Here is a 7259-nt window from a genome sequence, read left to right as displayed (position 1 = left end):
GTCATGAAAAACCTGGAAAAGTAATTGAATAGCAATTTCCAGGCCTAGAAAGTTTTGTAAAAATAAATAAACTCAAAAAGTTTTTGAAAAGTTTCATGAAAATCTATTTCACAATTCCCTGTATAATAGAATTATGTTTAATCAGGTCCTGAATTTCGGTGTGGGATTGCGCATATATCGCATTACTCATTCCCGCAGCTTTCGACTTTAAAATGAGGGAAATTACTGCAAAACCTTTATTCAATATAGCGTGTAGGTTAGATGAGTAAATAAATCCACACAAACCATCAGATCAAATCAGTCATTTGAGTGATTCAGCTGTACCGCGTCCTCTCTCTTTGACCTTCTCTTCACATCAGCGCATCTAGAGCTGCTGCACGCTGCGATAGAAGACTTTAGCTCGCGTTTCGGGACAGTTGACAGAATTGTCAATTGCCTAATCGGTCATTGTTGCATTGTCACAAAAATGTATTATTTTCATGTCTTTTTAAGCCATTCGGTACTCGCTCTCTCCAGAGGCACTTTTCTGTGCGCTCACAGTCACATCCAAAGCATGCGCTGCGAGTACCAAATTAAGTTTGTCAAAGCAAGGCTTGTTGTGCTTAAGCGGCCAAATACACACAAAATGACGTAAAAATGGTCGTCCTGGCGAGTATCCTCATAAGCACTGCCGGTTTTTTCTTAAATTAATGTAAACAGTTGTGAAAGAAAACGCATGTGTATCAGTATTGGATCCGTGAAATAGGTCTTGTGACAGCAGCCTAATAAAGCTGTGCCATCTGTCATTAATGTTAATCAAGCAACAAAAGACAGAGAAAATCCCTCACTGTTCTTGACTAAATAATGTTTTGTTAAATAACTTTAATGTTAATTTAGGCCTACAGTTTATTCAATTTCTGTAGCCTATTTAAAACAAGTTCATAATTTAGAAAATGTAGTTAATACTTGCATCATTAATGATTTATTTTATCCACCCGCGACCCACCCGCAAATAATCAGAATGCATTTTTTTATTACCCGACCCACCCGATCCGCGGATAAAACCGCCATCCGCGCATCACTAGTGTGTAGACATACATTTTTTTTTTCTTGCCCCCCCCGACTCAAGAGTCAAATGTCGAAAATTTATTTAATATTTGCATCTTTATTGATTTATCTTATCCCCTCCCGCCAAACACCAAAATAATCAGATTGATTTTTTTTATTACCCGACCCGCGGATTATCCGCAGCGCCCGCGGATATAACCGCCATCCCCGCATCACTAGTCTCATCATAATTTAATGTATGTTTGAATACATTTGTCATGAAAACAAGTGAATAGTTCATTTGCAAAAACAGATAACTGTTTTTAAAAATGTTCAAAAATCTTTTTTTTTTTTTATCCTGCATTCCAGTTAATATCAGTCAATATAACCGCCATCCCCGCATCACTAGTCTCATCATAATTTAATGTATGTTTGAATACATTTGTCATGAAAACAAGTGAATAGTTCATTTGCAAAAACAGATAACTGTTTTTAAAAATGTTCAAAAATCTTTTTTTTTTTTTTATCCTGCATTCCAGTTAATATCAGTCAAACTTATCTGTTATCTGTTTTTGCAAATCGTTTTTATTCATTTGTTTGCCAAGTGTTTGTCATGTTTTGACTATAAAGAATAGTTTAAAGTGCCCCTGTTATGGGTTATGAAAGGTTCATATTTCGGTTTTGGGAGTCCCCAACAACAGGTTGACATGCATGCAAGGTCAAAAAACACGTTCATTGTCTTATAATATGCATTTATTTTTACATTACTTGCTCAACGACTCCCAAACGATTCGCTCAACGATTCATTTTTCAAAACCCCTCCTTTGCCTGACGTTAATCTGCGGTGATTGGTCCGTTTGGTCTCATTTCTATTTCATCTTGCCTGCAATGCCTGATAAAGCAGCGTTTGTGAGCGCAGTAGATTTAAAACTTTGCAGGATGTTTTCATTCACTTAGAGCTGTTTTACACACTGCATGAAAGATAATTCTCAAAAATACATAATAGGGGCACTTTAAAACCACAATTAACTGGCTGGTTTCTACAGCTTTTACCCAGGAGCGAAAATCTGCCTTTAAACTTGAAAGAAATAAAAATTATGACATTTATCATGATAATTATCGATGTTGACTGAACAATTTTATTGTGATCATTTTTTGGCCATATCACCCAGCCTTAGAACAAATTCTTAATTTGTGGTCACAAAATATATTTTGTCTTCTGCATGTCATGTGTGAAACTTTGTGTATTTGAGAGCAAATAGATATCAATATTGATGCATTGTTTGTACATCATGGTAAATATAACTTTTTCACCTTCGCTCTCAATCTTGAGGTGTAGGGGCCGACCGATATGTGATTTTCAGGGCTGATGCCGATACCGATTATTACAGATCAAGTAGACCGATAACCGATATATTTCTGGTGTAAAAATGATAATTAATGTAAAAAATTAAGAATAACAAGGGCTCTGACAAAAACTTCCTTTAAATGCTTTTAAATTATCGGCAAATCGGTTTTGAAAATGACTGATACAGTAAGCATAAAAATGCTTAATATCGTTGCGGATAATCGGCCAGGCCGATAATGGTCGACCCCTATAGAGGTGTTGGAGCTGAGAAGGTGAGTAAGACTAAAAATAAACACTGAGACCTGCTTCATTAACTGCAGACAACCTTACTGGACCGTCTCCAGAGAGTCTGCTGCTACTATATCAGCTGTGTTTCACACGTTCACACTGACTGTGTGTGTGTGTGTCGCTGATGGAGAATTTTCTTCTCACTTGTGTAAACTGTGACAAGACCTAAAAGCAGAGAGAAAACAGGTCAATAAACGAGTTTGTTTATGATATTTGTTTATGATACTGATATTTCAGTATATCAGTCAACTCATTGAGATGTTAGTTGAGCTCAGTGCAGGTTTCATTTATCAGAGTGTGAAGCTGTTGTGGAGGGAAAATGGCGAATAAGTTGCTGATGGAAACATTAGCACTTCACGTGGCGATTCGAGCCTCTGATGTGTGTTTCCCCGCGTCTCCCCCGGGCTCCCACGGCCCAGTTAATGTGCTGGAGGAGGGGTGGAAGCCCTTCAATTATAGATGTGTGTGTTCATGCAGTGTTTGTGTTTCCCCCAGAGTGCTTGCTAAGCATGTTTGTGTTGGGAAGGCCAGTACAGATGCATCCTGTTATCTCACTTGTAACTGTGCCCACTCTTGAAACAGCTTTTCTTAAACTGTCTCACACAACTGTAGCGCCGGACCATCAGGATGTGTGTGTGTGTGTGTGTTCCTTTGGGTCTAATTAAGCTGGTCAGAGCATCTCCATGCTGCATGACTAATCAATACTGCTGCAGGAAGACACATGCAGAGACTGTAACACATACAGTAGGACACACATTCACACTCATGGTTACACTGTACTCACAGGATGTCCAAAACAACATACATTATACTTTCCTTCTCAAAACAGTTGCACATTTGAACAGTGCATTTCATGTAGCTATAGCACACACAAGCTTAGGGTTGCCAGTTCCAATTATAACAACTGAAACACTTCTTCCAGGAGCACTTGACTAACTATCCTTGTAACAAGAAGTATGCTTCAATGTATGTGCACTTGTTGTGTACTTCAAATTCCTAAATGTATATTTAAATAAAAAACTGTACTTACAGATAATATCAATTAAATAAAAGGCCACATAAGTGTACTTAAAGACAGCACACTTTCATGACCGTTTGTTAAAATACTTAAGTAAACATTTAAGTAATAATGTCTAACTATGACTAACATACTAAAGCACATGTAAAGTACTTGATTATAATTTTAATTGTAGTGTGTTATTCAGTATGAAATTTAAAGTTAATATACTTTAATTGCAATAAATTGCTACTTCATTTTTACAAATTTGTAATTAATTACATTTAAATACATGCATATACGTTTCTGTAGAAATTACATAAAAGTATATTTTAGTTTACCGTAAATGTTTGTCAGTACATCTAGCAGCACACTTTAACCAAAAGTGTGTCAACAACAACAAATCTCATCTAACTGCATTTAATATAAATTTAAACTATAATACCTTTTCATTTCATTTTAACATTCAATTAAGTGTCCAAAAGCATTACATTCAGTATGTTCTTAAAGTATGTTATTTCTGTAATAGGTATAATTAATGTTTAGAAAAAATGCTTTGCACTTATATTCTGTCATTGGAATTTGGTCTGTTAAGAACACTCATATTTTTATTTATAAGTCAGTTTGGACTACAGTATCTGCTAAAATATTATTTCTGGCATATATTATTGCTGTTTAGTGATGACGCTACGCTTATGTATTATGTTGCATGCATCTTGATATTGCGTTTTACAATTGTAAATGAATTAAATGAATTGTCAATGAATTCATAATTCAAAAAGACTTATAAATCTGTCTGGAACTCATGACAGTTATTTATGCCACAATTTGTGTTACATGGGATTTAAATGAGTGTAAACTGTTTATTTTTTTTCATGTGGATGTGTCAGTTAAAGATACAATTTGAAACAAAGTTTTGTTGTAATAAATTTTAATTTTAAAAAAAGGGAAAAAAGAGAAATAACATTCTACTAAAATATCATTGTTTTTGTTTAGTATGTAGGTTGGGGCACAGGCCTATTAAAACTATCGTTAATGAAATCATTAAGTTGAAATGGAGTCCGAACCTGAATCATTAAGTTCCTTGTGATCCCCAACCCTAGTGAAGCCTGTAACTCAAGAATTGTCATACGGCCCATAGAGCGATGCTTAATGACACTGACAGGGCGAAATACATAATGATCCTTGCTCGATGCTCATTGGACAGTTTCCCTGATCAATGACCATCCAATTTCCAACCTCTAGTGTCATTCACAGCCCATGCATTTTATTGCTGTGGCCGTATGAACTGGCATTGAGGAGACAAGATGCGCTGCTTGATTTGTCAATAAAAAGACAGAAAAGGCCAATAAGCTGGAAGGAAAAAAGCATACATAAGAAAAATGGCTTATTCATATAAAGATTGCATTTTTAAATAGTCTATAGCTGGAAATGTCAACCTGAAATGAAAATGAACATTAGTTATTTAATATTCAAGGAGTAACATGTGAAAAAAAAAAAAACATTTGACTTTACAAATGATTTATCTGGGTGAAGTTTTAAAAAATATATAATTTACAGGTAATAAAAGTAATTGATATCACCAAGCCCTTTTAAATGCATTTCATTTTAAATACATTTTATGATTGCATATTATAATTGTAGCTAAAGAGACTGAATACATTGTTACATTAAATGTTTTCAATATTTCCCTCATATTTCGTAATCGTTGCATCAGTGATTGCGACATTAAGTCTTTAGTGAACTGAAACAGTGACCACAGAGCCAGTATGCAAACTGAACCGTGAGAAATTTGAAATCTTTACACTGCTAATGAACTCTATGACCTCTGTGTCATCATGTTTCTAATTCTCACAATTTGTGTTTCAGGTGAAAGTGCTCAATAGTTTGGCTGCACAAGGATTCACTGGTCATGCTGTGCTTTGGAGGGACAAGAAGAGACGCTAAATAAGAAAGGACGAGAGAGTCGAGAGAGGAGTCGTCAGACAGCAGCCGCTATCATGTCTCGCCATCAAAGCCGAGCCACCAGCCTGGAGGAGAAGGGAGCCACGCCCATTCACAAGAGCTCCACCCCCTTACACAAGAGCTCCACCCCCACTGCTCAATAGTTTGGCTGCACAAGGATTCACTGGTCATGCTGTGCTTTGGAGGGACAAGAAGAGACGCTAAATAAGAAAGGACGAGAGAGTCGAGAGAGGAGTCGTCAGACAGCAGCCGCTATCATGTCTCGCCATCAAAGCCGAGCCACCAGCCTGGAGGAGAAGGGAGCCACGCCCATTCACAAGAGCTCCACCCCCACTCACAAAAGCGCATCCTCTTCCTCGTCATCTCAGAGAGACAGTCGACAAGTAAGACCAGACAGAGTTTGTGCTACAGTGACTGTGCACATTTTCAGAGTCGTTCAATAAATAATTTTCAGATTCTTTTTGTCCATGTGGACTAACAAAAAAACAAAAAAAACTCATCAACAAAGAGTTATAAGGTGTGAAATCAAACCAACCAACTCCAAGATGAATCAAGACTTAAGCACTTTCAAGTGGGAGTTAACTATTCATCTAGGCACTGAAAATAATTTGATTCACATTGTTTTATAGTGATTAATAATAAAATAAAATTAATAGAAAAAAATGTGTGTATATATTAGGGGTTGAACGACTTCTGATTTTTTAAAGTCGACTTTTATGTGATGAAAGTCGAGTCGAAGTCGACTAGTCGCTGATGACGGAATCTCGACGCAGCGTCTCGTTCCCTCGGGGAACCATGGTTACATACGTAACCTAGAGACGTTTTTTTATAGACATTTATTTCCCTGCGTTGACATTATGTGCTGCATTATTTTGCACATTGAGCCCTCCTGTGGCCTCAGGAGACAAGACATACGTTTCCTTAAGACCTATTTAATCTGCATATAAAACATTAGAAATTAGATATTTGTTTAATTTTTATTGTGTGTTTGACTGTTAAAACAAAAAATATTTGTTGTTTGTCTCAATAAATTGGGTTAATTTAAAAATGCAGTGGTTAAATAAAAAAAAAAAATTTCTATTGCTCTTTATTTTAAAAAAGGTTATAAAAATGTCAATAATTATCGATACCGAACGATATGAAACATTATATCGTTGATACACATGAAACATCACCAGGCTGTTGGCGCCCTCTGCAGGTATTTGTTATAATATAGGCATATTACATTATGTATTTAACAGTGTTGTTCAATAAAACCATGTACTTGGTTTTGATACTTTATTTGAGGCCAATTATATCAAAATATCAGATTACTCACTTGTCAAAATAATCAGTAGATTACTCGATTAGCATAATAATTATTAGTTAAGCCCTAGATTAGTTAAAACATTTCAAAATACAACTGCATTGTTTTACTTTTTGTGATTAAAAGACAAATATTTTGTCATTTGAAAATGTAAAGTATTAAAACATTGTCTCGTTCTAGTGAACCACGTATCTGCATTTTGTCTCACCTTGTGAGCTAAGTGTATTGTCACACCCCTAGTGTCTATGAGCGTGATAAAGCTCATAATTTTCCAAGTGTATGATATAGCTTTCATTCTTCAGGTCAATCATATATTCATGAAAAAAATC

The sequence above is a fragment of the Sinocyclocheilus rhinocerous genome, unplaced genomic scaffold (assembly GCF_001515625.1).
Source record: "Sinocyclocheilus rhinocerous isolate Xijiao unplaced genomic scaffold, SAMN03320098_v1.1 scaffold1171, whole genome shotgun sequence".
Taxonomy (NCBI): domain Eukaryota; kingdom Metazoa; phylum Chordata; class Actinopteri; order Cypriniformes; family Cyprinidae; genus Sinocyclocheilus; species Sinocyclocheilus rhinocerous.
This window is presented reverse-complemented; position numbering follows the sequence as displayed.